This window comes from Mus pahari, chromosome 11 (genome assembly GCF_900095145.1).
Source record: "Mus pahari chromosome 11, PAHARI_EIJ_v1.1, whole genome shotgun sequence".
Classification (NCBI taxonomy): Eukaryota; Metazoa; Chordata; class Mammalia; order Rodentia; family Muridae; genus Mus; species Mus pahari.
The window spans coordinates 380,982-401,155 of NC_034600.1; the positions used below are offsets into that span (position 1 = coordinate 380,982).

Below are 20,174 nucleotides of genomic sequence, written 5' to 3' on the forward strand. Positions count from 1 at the left end.
ATCCCCAAGATCTTAAATAACTTTAAAAGTCCCACAGTCTTTACATATTAAAAGTTCAATCCTTTTAAAATATCCAATATCTTTTAAAATCCAAAGTCTTTTTACAATTAAAAGTCTCTTAACTGTGGGCTCCATTAAAATATTTTCTTCCTTCAAGAGGGAAAAATATCAGGGCACAGTCACAATCAAAAGCAATAATTAAACTCCAACTGTCCAATGTCTGGGATCTAACTCACAATCTTCTGGGCTCCTCCAAGGGCTTGGGTCACTTCTCCAGCCATGCCCTTTGTAGCACACAGTTTTTCCTCTAGGTTCCAGATGCCTGTACTCCACTGCTGCTGCTGTTCTTGGTGGTCATTCATGGTCCTGGCATCTCCAAACACTGCATGACCCCTTCAGTCCTGAGCCATTAATTGCAACTGAGGCTGTAACTTCACCAATGGCCTTCCATGACCCCTCACAGTGCCGAGCCTCAGCTGCATGACCCCTTCAGTCCTGAGCCATTAATTGCAACTGAGGCTGCAACTTCACCAATGGCCTTCCACGGCCTCTCACAGTGCCAAACCTCAGCTGCTCTGCATAACCTTCATGCCTTCAAAACCAGTACCACNTGGGTAACTCTTACACATTACCAAGCCCTGCTGCAGTACGAGGTACAACTTTAGCTATCTCTGGAACACAGCCTCTTTGTGAATTCAGAAAACACTTCCCAGAAGATGTCACCTCAATGATGCTGGTCTCTTCTTAATCACAGCTAATTTTTTTTAGCTCCAGCTAACCAGCATCAATAGTTCCAGTAATGCAAAGTTTTCGCTTTAATAGTTCTGCTATCTTGTTAATCATAGCTGATTCTTCAGCCCCAGCTAACCAGAACCACAGAATCTTCACAATCAAAATAACAATGGCCCTGATCTTCCCTCTGAAATGTCACAAGCCAGGCCTCCATCTTCTGCACTGTTCTCAGCATTATCTTCCAAGCTCCTACACAACATCCTACTGAGCTCTTAACACCAAATGGATCTTCTAGCATGCTCAGCCTGCTCTCTTATAGAACCAAGACTACCAGCCCAGTGATGGCACCACCCACAAGGGTACCTCCGCCCTTGATCGCTAATTGAGAAAATGCCTTGCAGCTGGATCTCGTGGAGGCATTTCCCCAACTGAAGCTCCTTTCTCTGTGATAACTCCAGCTTGTGTCAAGTTAATACAAAACTAGCCAGGACACTGGTTGATGCCACATGTAAATCTGGCTGTCATTCCCCATATGAGGAGCAGGGTTTCTGTTTTGGCTAACTAGAGATGCATTCTACACACTTTAATGTGCAGTGTAAGGAAGGAGAAGCCATGCAAGAGGCAGAAAAGCAGGGGAGGGGGTGTAAACCACTGTGGGCTGCTTCAGACAAGAATTCCAGAGTGGGAATGAGGTCATCTGAGAGTGGGGTCAGCTAGTAACAAAGTCTCCCCAGCCAAGCGCGCGAAAGTGAGCTCCCAGCAGCACCACCTGAGACGCAAGTTAGTCAGCAGACCCACCAAGCCCTGGAAATCCTGATCTTTACACCATGCCTCACTCCAGTGCAACCATCCTGCACTCCTGTCCCAGAAGCCCACGGTAGACTCGGGTTGTGCTCAGAGTTCTGACAAACAGCAATCAGGGCACCATCAGACACGCCCTCTCCCCAGCCCTGACCAGTATCTTTATGGACCAGAATGTAAGGACAGCGCGGGTCAGTTTCTCCCGCCCTCCCACCCATCGCTGCTCTGCTCGCTGGCAGATGGATCCCCGCACCTCGAACAGTGTGCCTCAGACTGCGCTGCTCCCTGGACCAACCTCTGTCAGCGATGCAACTCGAGAGCTGAGCAGGACAGCACTCTCAACCAACTTTGGGGAAACAGCACACTTTCAGACTCAATTAATAAATACTGTTTCCGGAGTAGGTCCCTGTGACGACACCGTGGCAAGACTACATTTCCCACAAGTCTGTGCGAAGAAATTCCCGGAAATCAGCTAAGGCGATTCCTTCTGTTCCTGGATTTGTCACTGTCAACCCGCAGGAGCTTATGAGAGAAAGAAGCCTACTATGCTTGACAGCCATGCGAAGTCAGGCTGGTTTTCATCTCCACAACATGAGATATATGAATATGAGTCGAGCCTTTGACAGAAATATTAGGGTTACAAGTCCTTTCCTGTCCATGTGTTGTGATTTTAATCTTACTACTCCCTGAAAAAAATCAGCACGACGAAGCAATCACTAGTGTGGGAATAAAAAATATCTTTTAAAGATGATTTTTCAAACCAGCCTTGGTGTACCTGATTGTGCTCTTAGCTGCCTGGTGGCTTATGGAAGATGGACCCGGGATCCAAGGTTGGACTGGGCTATTTATAGAGACCTTATTTCTAAATAAAATGGATAGGGAGCTAGTTTAGGCTAAAAGCCTTTGTGTGTAATGGCTTTGGCTCAACACTACACATACATAAATAATTCTTGTTCTGCACTGATGCCCAGTGATATGATGGCGTGAGCCATATATACATCAGATTCTACAGCTGGTAAAACTATTCCTGTGAACATTGGAACCCATACAGTACAGGAAGTGGGCCGAGAACACGCAGATGGTTTTAATAATTGAAGAAAGTTAAAAGTTCAGTTCTCTGAAACGTGTTTGCATAAAACTCCCAGAATCCATCTTAACATCTTAGCATATGTAAGTCCCTTATACACACTTTCATCGGTCAATCCATGTAAAAAACTCAGTTTTTGTGAGCATTTCGCCGCCACGTTTGTTCTGAACTCGTGCTTCCTTCCCTTGCTCTTCTCCCACGTGGAGGAATTCAGCTGCTGGGATCACACGGTGTGTGGAATGACTCCTGGCCAGCCAGCCATTGTTGGAATTCCCCCATGCAGAGGTCTGGTGTGTCTTGATCAATTTCCTATCTTTTTTGACCCTGAAACTCCCTAAGTAACAAAAATTTGAAAGTCAAAAGCATCTGCCTCAAACTTCCCTGTTGCCCCAAATTGGGACACAGACATGATTTTTCCTTGAATGCAAAGATATCAGGGGTATCTTCATGGGATTATTCTTTTTCCAAGCATGGCTAGGGTAGGCACGGGTGTATGTGTGTGTGTGAAGTGCTGACTGGTAAAATTGCAGCAAGCAATCAGAACTCCTCTTTTGTCTCCATTTCTCAACAGTGGGCTCTCTGTCTAACCCCTGAAGTGAAGGAAGCAGTATCCTATAGGTAGAAAGTAATCATGCAGAGTGTTCCGTGAGTCCCACCTAATCACAGTAGATTAATTCCACCTGAAGCTGAATTCTCAGGCAGTATTTACATTTATTTAGACTACATTGGCAATTTTATCTTTGACACTTCTCAAATACTTTTTTTCCCTGATTTCTGGATCTTTAATTTCCTCCATTGTAGCATTCTGAAAAATGAGATCTTTTTCAAGAGTCACTTTAAACTCTCAGATCTGTGGGCTAAGGAGATGGCTCAATGGAGTGCTTGAGCACTTACTGCTCCTGTAGAATACGAACCCTAAAGTTCTACCATTTACAACACACACCTGCCAGTTCCTAAGGACCTATAACTTCACTTCCAGAAGATCCAGCTCCCTCTTCTGACATTGCTGGGCTCATGCACATATGTACAATATGTACACACATGCACATAGAAGAAAACAATAGTTTTTTAACCTTATGCTTTAATATTAGAAAAAGAATTAGTGCTTCAGGTGTATTGTATGCAAACACTTCAAATTATTATGCATCTGCTCGTGGGTATATAGACAGCTGCAGCTGGGCCGAATCAAGTGAAATGGACTCCTTTCTGTTCCTAGTGAGGTTCTTAAGGTTATTTGCCTACTACACACTGAGCCCATACCACTTCCCCATATATAGTGCAGGATCCTTCGTTACTGTATCCTTTACAGGGAGGCACATGACCTGACTGTGTAGATAGTTTTATACTTTATCTAGCTCAGAATGGTAACTCCTTTAAAAAGTTGTTCAGTGAACTGCATTATCTGATGTTATACTTAATCCAAATATTTCCCAAGTTCTGCTCTACAAGGCAGAGGTTTTCTATCCACGTATGTATATATGGAATGTTTTCTATTTACCTATGGAATTTGTGCCTTTTGGCTGTTGTACTGGCTGGTTTTGTGTCAACTAGACACAGGCTGGAGTTATCACAGAGAAAGGAGCTTTAGTTGAGGAAATGCCTCCAGGAGATCCAGCTGTAAGGCATTTTCTCAATTAGTGATCAAGTGGGGAGGGCCCCTTGTGGGTGGTGCCATCCATGAGCTGATAGTCTTGGGTTCTATAAGAAAGCAAGCTGAGCAAACCAGGGGAAGCAAGCCAGTAAAGAACTTCCCTCCATGGCCTCTCCATCAGCTCCTGCTTCCTGACCTGCCTGAGTTCCAGTCCTGACTTCCTTTGGTGATGAACAGCAGTATGGAAGTGTAAGCTGAATAAACCTTTTCCTCCCCAACTTGCTTCTTGGTCATGATGTTTTGTCCAGGAATAGAAACCCTGACTAAGACAGCTGTCCTTCTGGACTTTCTGGACTACTTCGATGATTATTTACTTGGTTCCAAGTCATCTGCCTATGCTTCACATGCTGATAGTACTGAAAGTCTCTCTCTTGGACAGGATTAAATGGAGTTTTTATTTAGCAATGTCTAGCTTGTGAGCATTCTAATTCAAAGAAATGAAAAAAGCATCATATGGGCAGGAGAGAGATGGATCAGTGGTTAAGAGCACTGATTGTTCTTCCAAAGGTTCTGAGTTCCAATCCCAGCAACCACATGGTGGCTCACAACAATCTGTAATGGGATCTGACACCCTCTTCTGGGGTGTCTAAAGACAGCTACAATGTACTTACACATTATAAATAAATAAATAAATAAATAAATAAATAAATAATGGTATCATAGAAGATCCAGTTCAGTTTTCTGCTCTACAGATGTAAGTGGTAGAGAGGAAATCCCTTTAAGCACGCCCCATTTGTTATCTTGTTCACACTACAAACTATAAATATGCCACCTCAACACATACATCCTTGTAAACAGAGGCACCCTTCCTTTCCATTCCCTTAGTCTCTGCGTTGGTTTCTCTTTCTGTTGCTATCAAGAACACCCTGACCAAAAACGCCTTGGTCACCACCAAAGTGATTATGTGGCATACAGGTTTTAAACCACATCAAGGTTGGATTCTTTTTTTTTGTTTTGTTTTTTGGTCAGCTTAACATAGAGTAGTTATCTGGGAAGAGGTACCTCAAATGAGAAAATACCTCTATCTAGATTCCTAAGGCATTTTCTTGATTAATGATTGATTCTTGGTGTGTTAATGGGAAGTAGGGCCTCACCAATTAAGGTGGTCCTGAGCAATATCAGAAAGCAGGCTGAAGAAGCCAGTAAGTAGCATTCCTCCACAGCTTCTGCCTCCAGTTTCCTGTGCTGACTTCCCTGAGTGATGGACTGTCATCTGTAAGTGTAAGCTGAAATAAACCCTTTTCTCAAGTTGCTTTTTTGTTATCATGTTTTACAACAACAATAGAAGCCCCTAATGAATACAAACTATCCTTGAAGGAATTCAGGGTAGAAAGCCATATGGAAGTAAGGACAAAGGCAGAAAACATGAAAATATGGAGTTTACAGGCTATCCCCATTGGCTTGCAGTTTGATTTATTGTAAACACAGGACTAGCTGCCCAGGGTTGGCAACAGCCAAAATGGTTTGAGCCTTCCCATATCGAGCCTCAATCAAAAAATTACCAGACTATAGGCTAGTCTGATAAAGATAATTCCATAATTAAGGTTCCATCTTCCTAGAGGACTTAAGTTGTGTCATGTTGACAGAATCTAACCGTTATACTCTCCTACTGGAACCCCATGCTACTCATTTTAAATAGCTCTTACGAATTTTCAGATGCTGAAGAAGGGAAGAGATACATATGTTGGGGAAGGAACCTTTGCTCACGTGCATGAACAAAATGCTAAGTCAGTTCTTTATGCTTCTGGTGGTTCTCCGTTATTTTCTCCCCCAAGCGACCTTGCAGCAATGACATGGACGGTCCATTACCACTTTATTTAGGCAAGTTGAAAAGTGCCATATAGCTTTTGGTTCATTAATAAAAAATATTTCCCTGTTAATCTTAAAGTACAGGTAATGAGATGGACACACGATTGTTATAGACTCTTAAGGTTAGCAGGGCTGCCCTGTATGTTCATATCACTATTCCATGGGATAGGCTCATAGGCTAATAAAAAAGAGAAGGGATGTGTGGTGCTTTGGATGAGGATGCTCTATACCCCAAGCTCATATACTTGAATTGTTGGTCTCCAGTCGATGGAACTGTTATGGAAGGATTTGGAGCTATGGCCTTGTCACAGTGGTGTGGGGTAGAACTTGAGGTTTCAAAAAGCCCACACTATTCACAGTTGACTTTTTCTGCCTCATACTTGTGGATCAAGATGTAAGCACTAGGGCTGGTGAGATGGCTCAGAGGGTAAGAGCACCCAACTGCTTTTCCGAAGGTCCTGAGTTCAAATCCCAGCAACCACATGGTGGCTCACAACCATCCATAAGGAGATCTGATGCCCTCTTCTGGAGTGTCTGAAGATAGCTGCAGTGTACTTACATTAAAATAAAAATGAATCTTAAAAAATAAAAAAATAAATAAGTAAATATGTAAGCACTAAGTTACTCCAGTGCTATACTGCCTGCCTCCTGTCACACTCCCTACTGTAATAGTCATCGTCCCTAACTCTCTTGAACCATGAGCCCAAACTAAATGCTTTCTTTTACAAGTTGCCTTGCTCATGGTATTTTAACACAACATCAGAAAACTAAGACAGGTGGGAAGAGAACAAGCCTTGTTGTTGGACTGTGAATCAATGCAACAGGTTGTTTCAAGGTCCTGCCAAAACGATTTCACCACTGGGATCGTCTGCAGCCTCAGACCAATGATCTAAATAAACCCTTTCTCCAGTTTCTTCTGACAGATGTTTTATCAGGCAAGTTAGAGAAGCTTGGGCATCACTTATCCGCTTGCCTTTTCTTCAATGCAGGAACATATTTGATTCAACTATGAAATAATGAATCTTATGAATGAATATAGGCTCAGGATTTAATTTAAAAATGATGCATATAGGTATTTTTCCTGCATGTGTGTCTGTACAACATTTGCAAGCAATTGTCAATGGTAGTCAAAAGAGCTCATCAGGTATCTAACCCTCAAGAGACTTGAGGCCCAGGGAGTGGGTTGGCCTGCCAGGGGAAGAAGGGGGAACAGGGGCACACATCCTCTTGGAGGCAGGGGGTAGGAAGAATGAAATGAGGAACTGTGGAAGGGGGACTAGAAGGGGGACAATGGCTGGACCTTAAAAAAATGAAAATAATTTTTAAAAAAAAGTGTCAAATCTCTAGGACTGGAAGTACATAGAATTGTGAGCTACCAGGATCTCTAGAAGACCACCTACTCTTCTTAACCAACCGAGCCATTTCTCCAGCCCCAGATTCAGACATATATCTAGCAAATGAAATTAAAGACCACCACCACCAAGTTTAGGTATTATGACAAAAATGAGACCTGTCCTTCACATGCAAAGCAAATTTTACCTTAATAAAACAAAATAAACAATCACAGTGACACCTTAACAGAACAAAAGAGGCAGAGAAACACTTAAAAGGATGTAGAAAAGAAATCTTAAAATGTTAACACTCTTCCATGTTGAAAAAAGAAAATCTCAGCAGAACAAGAGAAGCAGGGAAATTTTTCAAGTAATATTAGCTGGTTAAAAACAAAACCAAGGGCTGGTGAGATGACTCAATGGGTAAGAGCACCCGGCTGCTCTTCCGAAGGTCCAGAGTTCAAATCCCAGCAAACACATGGTGGCTCACAACCATCCTTAACAAGATCTGATTCCCTCTTCTGGAGTGTCTGAAGACAGCTACAGTGTACTTACATATAATAAATAAATAAATCTAAAAACAAAACCAAACAAACACAAAACAACAACTAAAATACAAAAACAAACCAAAAGAAACAAAACCCTTGGAGTTCACATCACACATTCAGGGAGAACCTGCCATCCTCCCTTCAGTCACCCAGTCTCATCATTGCTTTTCTACATAAGCCTAAATCACTGCCCAGAGTTTCCATAAAATGCAAAGGAATAAAACACACAGAAATCAAGATGTGAGGAAGTCATTCCTTTTCCACACAGGCAGAAAACCCTAAGGGTTCAACTAAAAACAATAGTATTTAGTGAACTCCAATGAATTTCAGGATTTAAAAATTAAAATTAAAAAGTAATAAATACTTGTATTCCCTACAATCAAAGCAACCTGTCTGGTAAACACTCAAAGAAATAATCCAATTTGTGATACTATCAAAGTATTTGAATAAATTAAGCCAACAAAGTGAGACCTTTGAACAAAGGAAGTGATAAAATATCCATGAATAAAAAAATACTTAAATGGATGAAATACATATGCTCAGAGAGTGGAAGAATTAGTTGCAGTGAAATGTCAATTCTACAAAATCTAATCTACATCCAAAGTACAATGTCTAGCTAACTTTCAGTGGATTTTTGTTGTGACCAGAAATTTGAATGAGGTGAGAATAGAAATGAATTCATTACATTTGAAAGTCACATTTTCCTTATATGTGGGCATTTTCTCTAGTATGAGTTATCTGCTGTCTAAACAGACCCCCGTGACTGTAAAATACCTAGTCATGTTCATCACCCTTGTGTGGTTTCTCTCCCTAATGAATTATTTGATGTTTCTTAAGTTGAGGAAGATAGTAAAAACATTTTGTCACAGTCTTCACATTTGTAGGACTTATTTCTAGAATGAATTATGTGATATTGCCTAAGGCTTGAAGTAAAGTGGAACATTTTCCCAAATTCTTCACATTTGTAAGGTTTTCCTCAGTATGATGTAATTTGTGCTAAACAAAGTATGTAAAATTACAAAAAGCTTTCCTACATTCTTCACACTTGTGAAATTTTTCTCACGCTTTTGAATGGATTCACGGGTGATTAGAGCGCTGCCATGAAGATTTAAAGGTCTTGTCACACACTTCACACTTAGAGAGATTCCAGAGAATGAATTCTTCGATGATCCTTAAGGCAAGAAGGATGAAAAAAGTCTGCCACACTCCACATTTGCAAGGTTTCAGTCCGGCGCGATGCACTTTCTGCAGATTAGAGGGTGAAGATGCGGCTTTTTCGCATGCTTCATATTTGAAGGGTTTCTCCCCTGTATGAATTTTCTAGTGTTCAAAAAGTACTAAGGGGGGGGGGATCAAAGGGAACACTAAGGGCCTTACCACATAGTGCACATTTGTAGGGTTTCACCTGTGTGCAGACTCTCTGGTGTTTAATAAGGAGTGAGTTGCAATCAAAGCCTTCACAACATTTTTTATTTGTATAGGGTTTTGCTCCAGGTGTGTAAAAGTTAATATAGAGAAATGACAGCTCATTGCTGTGAGCAGTGGCTGCTTTTCCAGAGGACCAGGATTTGGTTCCCAGCACTGACATATTGGCTGACAACCATCCGTCACCTTTCCTATGTCCACTGTGGGCACCAAGCAGGCAGAACACCAATACCTATACAATAATAAGGTCAAACTGAAAACAAAGGAAATCAACCTTTTCAATAAAGTATGAAAAGCACAAAGAATAAAGCCAAAGTAAAGATTCCATAACGAGACAGGGCTAGGAAGAAAATGAAGACGAGCAAATATAAATGCTTGCCAGAGGTAAGAAGAATGTGAAGAAAAATTAAAGGACAATGAATGTCTTTAAGATGGCTCAGCAGACAAAGGTACACCCAGGCTCATTACCTGAGGTAGATCATTGGTACTCACCTGGTAAAAGGAAGGAACTGACTCTCACACATTGTTCTCAGAAAGGCAGAGGCACAGCATAACAAATGTACCCACATACACGTGAACACACGCAATCATAAACACCTCCAATCGGGAACACTGAAGAAACTGTAAAGGATTTATAAAAGAGAAGAAGCCAGGATGGTGGCACATGTCTGTAATATCAGCTGTTTAAAGATATCAGTCAAAGAATGAGGTATTCTATGCTACATGAAGACACCTCCTAAAAAAAAGTACAGGACAGAAAAGAGGAAAACATTAAGGAATATGATATTTAAACTTGCATTATTTTGAAGGAAGTAATGGGAACAATTAAAAAACTTCTACAAACTGCAGTCTGAATAACATAAGTTCATGAGTTTATGTAGTCGTCAGCATCTACATGAACTGAGTTCCTGAGAGGAATGCTGGGGCTGTATGGGAGAGATGAGAGAAGATTGAGACCAAGACGAGGCAGAGGCAGGTGGATTTCTGAGTTCAAGGCCAGCCTGATCTACAAAGTGAGTTCCAGGACAGCCAGGGCTATACAGAGAAACCCTGTCTCGAAAAACCAAAAAACCAAACCAAAACAAAAACAAGAATGAGACCAAGACAAGGTACTGATCAAGGGCCAAAGTTTACTGAACTTAAAAAGGGGAAAGCCCATCCCCCACCACGCCAGGCTCTCTGTCATCGCTTTGTCACCAGGCTCATTGCTTTGTCAGGATTGTGTCAGGTAGACAGGTTCAGCCTCTCGGCAGGCTGTGGCATCTGGGAGAAAACTGCAGCTGTGACAGAACAATAGACCTTACCTAGGTCAGAAGACTCGGCCCTAGGTGGGCTAGCTGGCTGTGGCAGAACAGGTCTAAGCCAGCCTGCTCAAGGCTGGGGAAGGGTACAAATCTAGCTCTTTGTGTTGTTTATATTTTTGTCACCTTGAAACACACATTGGCCACCTGGGAAGAGGAAATATTGAGAAAATGCCTCCCTCAGGTTGGCCTACAGGTGGAGGGGTTTTTCTTGATCCATGACTGATGAGAGAAGGCATGGGCCACTGTTGGAGATGCTGCCACTGGGCAAGTGGTCTTGGGTTTTATAGTTTAAAAAACAAGGGCAAGCTGAGTGAGACATGGTGATCAATCCAGTAAACAGAGATCCTCCATTGCTTCTGCTTCAGTTCCTGTCTTTTTTGTTTTGTTTTGTTTTTCAAGACGGGGTTTCTCTGTGTGGCCCTGGCTATCCTAGAACTCACTCTGTAGGCCAGGCTGACCCCAAACTCAGAAATCCACCTGCCTCTGCCTCCCAAGTGCTGGGATTAAAGGTGTGCACCACCACTGCCCGGCCAGTTCCTGTCTTAAGTTATTAGGCTTGAAGACTTTTAGATTTGCTTTGGTCTGACTGTCATTGATCCCTGGTTCCCCTCTCTTGGAATAAGAGATAGCTTGGCTTTCATTTTGCAAGAAGTATCAGTTGAGAAACTTTAGACTTTTAAAAAGATATTGGATACTAAAGAGATGAAATTTAAAGTTGAATTTTTAAAGACCATGGGGCTTTTACAAGTTGGACTGTAGTTTATATTGTGATATGAATATTAGCATCAAGTCTTGAGGGTAAACAAAAAAGGAAAAAGTTACGATTTAATAGGGATGTGCTTTTGTGTCATGGTAACAAAGAGTCAACTATGTTGGTCATCTTTTTGTCAATTTGACAAAAACAAGGGTGATATAAGAAGAGAGAACCTCAATCATGAAAATACTTCCATCACACTGGCTTCTAGGTAAGTCTCTGGGACATTTTCCTTGAATTATGACTGACCAGTACACAGTCAGTGGTGCCATAACCGAGCAGGTAAACTTGGATGTATAGAAAGCAACCTGAACAAGCTTGGGGAGCGAGCCAGTCAGCAGCAGTACTCCATCAATAATTGGTCTCTGCTTCAGTTCCTGACTCCAGGTTCCTGCCTTGAGTGCCTTCTCTGACTTCTCATCTCCTCATGATAGACTGTAAGCTGTAAAATGAAAGAAACCCCTTTCCCACAAAGTCGCTTCTGTTGTGTTTATTTCAGCTCTAGAAAACAAACTAGGACACTATTTAAGTGAGGCTTTTGAGAAGAGCAGTAGAACCAAGTCTCCTTACACAAAAGGAACTTCTGTAAAACCTTCTCTAGATTATCTCGTCAAGAACAACGGCTGGGAAGCCGAAGGGCAACACATCACAACTGAGGGATAAAAAAGGAGCAGCAGGGATATACAAGGAGAGCCCGGGAGCCCGGGAGCCCGGGAGCCCGGGAGCCCGGGAGCCCGGGAGCCCGGGAGCCCGGGAGCCTTCCGCTTTTCAGGCAGTTGTTCCCTAACAGATCTGAAGAGGAGGCCACAGAACAAGGACTTTGTCCCAGAGCCAGTAAGGAGAGATTTAGTAAAATCAATCAATCAATTAACAAACAAATGAATAAAAAACTCCTGGTATACAGACAGCCTATATTTTGTAAAGAATGATAATACTGAAAAATGTTTTGTGTCAAAATATTAGAGGGTAGCACCAATGAGGAGGTGCCACTGGATCACCTACTCTAGAGCTAAGAAAGCTGATCAACTGGGAAAAGATAATTAGCCTCCACTGAAAGCATCTTTATAGCTAATTGAACCCATTCCGAGCTCTGAAACGGAAAATGAAAACCACAGCCTCCACTCTTTTATCTATGAGGTAGCAGCCAGTCAGGGAAGTATGGAGAATAGCACGAGGCCAGAAAGCAGGTTGAAGATGGAAGACTTTTTTTGGACCTCAATAGCAGAATTAACTGCTAAGATGACTGGGTATTGGATGCTCTGCACAAACCACCGTTGTTGAGTGTGGGTAGGTATTTGATGTTCAGGCTGGTCTCCTTACTGTGGGCTGCTTATGGATGAAGGGCAGAAGATATGCTATCAGGATGTCATTTCCTTGGACTTTTAGCCAATACAATTAAAGGCCAGTCGTTCAGGGGTACTTGGCATTGGCAAAGTCTATTTTCTATGTGGAAGAAATACAAATAATTTCTAGGATGGAGTCAGGGGGAAGTACGCTTCATGAAAAAACAAACAAACAGCTGCAAATTGAAACTAACTCCATAATTGGGAGGCAGAGTCGAATGTCCTCCTTACTAATGAAGGCTGTGGCTGGACAGAAGCCTAGATCAGCAGAACGGACAGAGCAGAGCTCATAAGATGTCCCTCACAGATGTATCTGTGAGAGAAGCCAGACAAACCTAACTACAAAGAGATTGTGAGAAAGACAAAGCTAGATGCGAAGACAGGGACAAACCCCTGATCAGCTTTCAGCCAGCCGATGTTTCTGATAGTTTGTTTTTTTAAGGCAGTTTGTTCTGTAAATGATAGTGATCCCAGGTTGAAATGTAGGGTGACGGCTGGCTGAAAGCTGATCAGGGGTTTGTCCCTGTCTTCTATATACTCTCCATGACCTCTGACATATGTCACACAGACTATTAAGAACTGAATGCCAACACCCAACACACCTTTCCTTCAAATTTTTCCTACACTGTAAAATACCACTACCTACAGTTGATGGCATTGAATACTGGTGCAGACACTCTAGAAATTAGTGTGAAGAACCCTAGAAAGCTAAAAATAAAGTTTCCCCATGATCCAACTTCTTGGCATATGATCAAAGGGCTTGATATCATCTTCCAGAGATCTATGTTCAATCATGTTCATTGCTGCTCTATTCAAAATCTCTAGGCAATGGAAACAATTATGTGTTCTTCAACTAATATGGCAACTATTGCTAGCTCTTAAAAATAAATTTTGAAGCCAGGCCTGGTGCAGCCACCTATGATTCCTGAGGTAGAATGATCACATGTCCTTTTCTCAGAGGGAGAGTCACATGGTTCCATGGTAGGGGTTGACTGGTCTTGAGGTAGAATGCTGAATGTACTGACTCTTGATCTAGCATTAGGGTGTACTTCACCTTCTTACGGCTTAATCTGCATTGCTTAGTGTCTTGACTCTTGTCTAATTCTGAAACTGTGCCTGAGTGAAAGCATCCTGAAAGTCCAGGATGCTCTTCCTGGGGCTTCCCTTAGTTCCCACAACTCAGGACACAGGATGATTCCCTGAATAAGAAGAAATCAGAATTGAGTTCTTGGGATACAAAAGGAGCTACTTGCCGGGCATGGAGGCGCAAGCCTTTAATCCCAGCACTCGGGAGGCAGAGGCAGGCGGATTTCTGAGTTCAAGGCCAGCCTGGTCTACAAAGTGAGTTCCAGGACAGCCAAGGCTACACAGAGAAACCCTGTCTCGAAAAAACAAAAACAAACAACAAACAAATAAAAACAAAACAAACAAACAAAAACCCAAAAGGAGCAATTTGGAATAAAGAAACTATCACGACTGCATGGATTAATGTCCCCCTGTCTTCCTTACTGTCTTCTGTTTGTCCATTCAGTGTTACTTTTATATTCATGATACTGCAATTCCTGTGTTTGTAATCCTTGAGACCAATTACACACAAACTATAAGAAATAAGTATTTACACATGAGAGACACTAGTTTCTAAGCAGGGACAGTAGAAGGATGGCGCTAGCCATTGTCAGAAGCCACTCATGTTCTGGTCTTTATTTATTTATTTATTTATTTATTTATTTATTTATTTATTTATTATATGTAAGTACACTGTAGCTGTCTTCAGACACCCCAGAAGAGGGCATCAGATTTTTGTTACGGATGGTTGTGAGCCACCATGTGGTTGCTGGGATTTGAACTCAGGACCTTTGGAAGAGCAGTCGGTGCTCTTACCTGCTGAGCCATCTCACCAGCCCATGTTCTGGTCTTTTTAAAAACTTCCTTTCAATAACTGATCACAACTTGAGTTCGTATTAGGTGACAGAACTGGAGTCTTTATATTGTAATGGACACAGGAAAATTAATTATACAGACTGTGGTGAAGCGGAAACTCTAATACTAGACTGCAAGTTAGAACCTGGCGAGATGGTTACAGTTTTACCAAGGACTTAGTAAAAATATAGTTAGAAAATGTGTATCTGGTGAGTGGTAATGCACAGTAGTTTAAAAGTTACAATCTGCTCTGTCATTCTTTGCACCATTACAAGGATACACTTGCTGATTAATCAACATCAGTACCACATTCTGCAAACAGACATTACTACCATCACAAGGATACATTTCCTGATATGACCAACATCAGTACCACATTCCACAAGCAGCCATTATCTCTTGCACTAATGCTTGTGTTGTTTTTAATACTGTTCTTTGTCTTTGAGAATTTCATACAATGTACTTTTCTTTCAAATTATTTTTTTCTTGCAATAAAAAGTGAAAATATAATTACATTATTTTCCTCCTCCTCCCTCCCCCTCAAATTCATGGTCTCTTTATTAATGTTACATATATGTAAGTGAATGAATATGGAAATGCAACCTGCTGAGTCCATTCAGGGTTACTTTTATATTCATGATCGATCACTTGGTCTTGTATAACCAGTTAGCAGACACCTCTCTGAGGAAGATTAATTCTCCCTCTTATAGCACTCATTAGTTGTTTCAGGTTCTCTCAGGGAGAGTTCCGTCTCCCATTTTCGCATGCCCATTGCTGTTATCAGTGTTCAGGTTTTTTAAGGCAGCCATACTGTTGCAGTACCATGGGTGCTGTTACCCTGTCATTTTTAGGACACCCTAACAGCATACTTCCTGCCCCACCCCCACCCAATACTAAGCCTCAATCAGCCAGGCTGTGTTGTAGATGTATGTTTTTGTCTCTCTCTGTGTGTACATGTGTGTGTGTGTATATGTGTGTGTGCATACATGTGTTGACCTTTTGCATCTCTCCAGGAAATGCCTGTCACACACATAATTGGTGCCTGAAAGGGGACACAACAAAACCAATAATTTGGGAGAGAAAAGTGTGCATAGTACTGGCTATAGGAAGCAAGGCATGCAACTAACACTGATCAGGTTGAGCATTCAAGAACAAAATTTAAATCAGCCAGACTTTCCCATGTTGACAGTGGCTGAATGGTTCTTGCTACAGTAAGTGAGACATGCAACTAAGGTTGAGCAGTCAGGATCAGATGTGCCTATGGGAAGAATTCCAGAATGGCGATCTTTGTCTATGTGCTGTGGGGTGGCATGCCTACTTGATGAGTGTGGTCCACCATTTAGATATGGAGATATCTTGAAAAAAGTTAAAGGTCTAGAGAAAATGTTTGCAGTCTTTGATGGTAAAACCCAGGGTTGAGATTGTTGGCAAGCTGCTACAGAGGTTGCCTGGCCTCTGTAGTGTGTAATAAGAAATGGATCCAGGGCTAGAGAGATGGCTCAGTGGTTAAGAGTGCTGACTGCTCTTCTGAAGGTCATGAGTTCAAATCCCAGCAACCACATGATGGCTCACAACCATCCATAATGAGATCTGATGCCCTCTTTTGGTGTATCTGAAGACAGCTACAGTGCACTTACATATAATAAATAAATCTTTGGAAAAAAAAAAAAGAGAAAGAAATGGATCCAAGAATGCCATTCATTTCTTTGTGTAAAGGAAGAATTGAAAGAAGAAAGGAAGTTAGGGATAACATTCTCCATCTTCTCCTCTGATCTGATAAGTGAAGCTAGAGAAAAGAGAGGACATGAGAGGTGCCTTGGCATGGAATAGAATCAACAAAGACTGTTAGACCAGAATTGAAAGCACCTGCTACAGCCTGGCTAAGAGAGACTGTGGGACACCTGAGTAGATAGGATCGGCTTTTCTGCTCTGGAGGCAGAGAAACTGCAATACAACCACAATCTCTCCTGAAAGCAAAGCCTTCAGACGCTGGTACACGATGAGAGAAACTGTCCCTGATGAACTGGCTTTCCAGAGCCATGCCAAACACCTGGGTCTTTTTATCTGAGGTGCCAGAGGATCAGAGAGTGATGGACATTACTGAGGGACCCAGTAATAACAAAGGTTGCATCTGAACCCCAGTCACTGGGAACACAAAGAGAACTATGCGTTTAGAGAACTTAATGTAAGAGGCAGATTCTTCAGGGACCCGAAGACTCACAGGCAGCTTTGGTGGCTTTGCTGAGCCTTTTGGGGCAAGATCATAAAGTAGAAAGGCTTTGACAGAACTAACTGATTTAGGCAAATATGTAAGCAATGGCCATAAAGTAAGAGAGCCACGTAAAAGACAATAAAAATGTAGAGTAGAGGAAGATAGTATGTCTAGTGACCCAAAGACAGATGTAGCAATATTTCTTTTTCTTTTTTTTTAAAGATTTTATTTATTTATTATATGTAAGTACACTGTAGCTGTCTTCAGACACTGCAGAAGAGGGAGTCAGATCTCGTTAAGGATGGTTTGAGCCACCATGTGGTTGCTGGGATTTGAACTCTGCTCCTTTGGAAGAACAGTTGGGTGCTCTTACCTGCTGAGCCATCTCACCAGGCCGTGGCAATATTTCTTTTGAGTCAGATTTCTGGACCTCCAAATCCATGTGTAAGAAACTCCAAAGATAAATGCTCAAAATATGTGCTGGACTTAAATTATATCTATAGAACATTACAAAGAACAGATGAAGAATATGCATTCTGATAGGGGCACAAGGAACAATCTCTAAAATGAACCAAATTACAGGCCACAACCAAGCATTTATGGAAACAGAGAAGAAACAATCCTGTAATCCTATCAGAGCATATTGTACTAAAAGTCGAAAGACTAACCTCAGAAAGTGGGCAACTAATTGGTGACTAAAAAGATATATATGTTTAATTGAACAGTGGCTCAGTGAATAAATCCTAATAAATAAGAGGAAGGCAGTCCTAAAAAGAAAGGTTCCACTAAAATTCATAACTGAAATATCAGAGAGATCTCAAATAAATAACATAATGATGCACCTCAAAGTTGGAGAAAAGAAGCCAAATCAAAATACAGAAACTGACACAAAGTATAAATAATATATACTAAAAATAATAAAAAGGACTTAAATTCATGAAGTAGAGACATGATAAAAAAAAATATACAAAACTAAGCAAATACTGGGTTACTTTATAAGATAGACAAGATTTACCAAATCCTAGCAAAACAGAGGTAGGTAGGGGTGATGGTGGAGGAGGGCAAAGAACAGAGAGGGGAAAAAAAGGAAAAGGGGATGGAGGGAGGACGAGACTAAGGAATAAATAGGAGACAATTTAGAAATGTTAGAAGAAATGAGTATAGTTCTAAATATTTACAACTGAGTAAGCATAGAGCCAGAAGATATAAACATCCTAACCGGTTCTATAACAATAAGGAGCCTGAAGCAGGAACTGAAGGTCTGAACATGAAGTAGAGTCCAGGGCCAGGCAGATTTACTGCAAGATTCTACCAAGCTTTCAAGATCTAACAGCACTACGCACATTCTTTCACAAAATAGAAACAGAAGGATACTACCAAGCTAATTCTAGGAAGCTAGTATAAAGATAATAACAAAACTAGATACACACACACACACACCCATACCATACCACACCACTATCCATAATGAATGTTTAGATACCCCTCCAAACAAACAAACAAACAACAAACAAAAAAAACCCAAACCTAAAAACTTCTGAAATATATTCCCAGTTATTATACATCACAACTAATTGGATTTTATCTCCTAGAATTGGCTCAACAGTTATAAATCAACATATAATGCTGCACATTAATAGACATAAAAACAGAAATCACATTAGCATTTCAGTGGATGCAGAAAAGGCATCCGATGAGCTGCACAACTAATCAGGTTGTGCAATGGAGGAAGAAGCTAGGAATAGATGGAACATCTCTCTCCAAAATAAAGTTAGTGCATGGCAAATGGATAGCCAACCTTCAGTAAGAAGAAAACGATTTCATTATTTAATGAAAACATTTCCTGTAAAATCTGAAAGAGACAAGGGCTACCTATTTTGATTCTTATTGAATACTGCGCTCTAATTGTTAACTACAGAATTAAGACAATATATAGAGAGCAAAAGTACAAAAATTCAATCTGAAGTTAAACTATCCCTATATTCAGATGACATGATTCGATTCTTTAAAAGACCTCCAACATATCAGTATGTGAATCTGATACTTTTAATAAAATAGCAGCTTATGAAATAAACATGCAAAAATCACTAGATTTTATATACAACAATAACACATTCTAAGAAAGAATCAGAAAAAAAATGCCCATTCATAATGAGAGAATGAGAAAGAAGAGGAGGAAGAGGAGGAGAGGGAGGAGGAAGAAGAGAAGGAAGAGAAGGGAGATGAGGAGGAAGGGGAGGAAGGGGAAGAGGAGGAGGGAGAGGAGGGAGAGGAGGGAGAGGAGGAGAACTCATATAGGGGTAGGTAACACTAACCAATGTGGTGAAAATTTCCTTTCTGTTTGTTTTTGAGATGCTCTTATTATGTAGCTCTGGCAAGCCTGGAACTCCTATTAGCAAAACTTTTAAATACTGAAAACCTTTTCCAAAGGAAGACATGAGATGATAGTAAGATACTACATTTCCTGAATTGGCAGAGCTCACCCTGTGAAAATGGCACTACTGATAAAAGACATCTATCCAGTCAATGCAATCATCTACACAGTCAATGCAATCCAGGGCAAACTGTCAATGACATTCATCATAGAACTAAGAAAAAAAAGAAAAACAAGAAAGAACTCACCTGGGAACACAAAAGGCCACAGACAATACAATTCATACCAGATCTCAAACTATACAACAGAGCCATAATGACAAGAGCTACAAGGCACTCATACAAAACAAAATGAAACAAAGCAAGACACAAAAAAACAAAAACCATATAGACCAATGTAATGTAAAGTAAAATGCCGACTTGAACCAATACGGCAACAACCTACACGGTGAAAACCATGTAGGGGAACGGATAGCCTTTTCAACAGTAACGGGGGCATCATGACTAGATATGCACTGGTGAGAAGATGAGATTAGGTTTTTGTCTTTCATCCTATAGAAAAATCTATTTCAACTGGATACGGGACAATAACTTAAAATTAAAAATGCAAAAAGGTGCCTGGCAATGCTGGTACATGCCTTTAATTATTTGGGATCCAGATGCAGGCAGATTTCTGAGTTTAAGTCCAGCCTGGTCTACAGAGTGAATTCTTGGACAGCCAGGACTACATAGAGAGACCCTGTCTTTAAAAACAGAAAACAAACAAACAAAAAAGCAAAGGTGTTATAAACACTAACATTACATTTGCACCAACGTGAATATAGCACATAGGGTCTCAAAATTTTGCAGAAAAAGAATACCACAGTAATTAAATTACTGTATTT

At 41.0% G+C, this 20,174-nt stretch overlaps 1 protein-coding gene across 4 annotated transcripts in view; it reads right to left on the reverse strand.

Moving 5' to 3' along the window:
- LOC110328856 (zinc finger protein 58) overlaps positions 1-1,896 on the reverse strand; it is a 10,178-nt gene extending 8,282 nt beyond the window's left edge. For 2 of the 4 annotated variants that reach the window (XM_029544100.1, XM_029544098.1), the window contains exon 1: positions 1,829-1,896. The gene's annotated coding sequence lies outside the window, so the exon portion shown is untranslated. Of the gene's footprint in view, positions 1-1,786 lie in introns of all 4 variants that reach the window. The other 2 variants (XM_029544099.1, XM_029544097.1) reach the window with 1 other exon arrangement.
- Between the last annotated feature and the right edge of the window lie 18,278 nt (positions 1,897-20,174).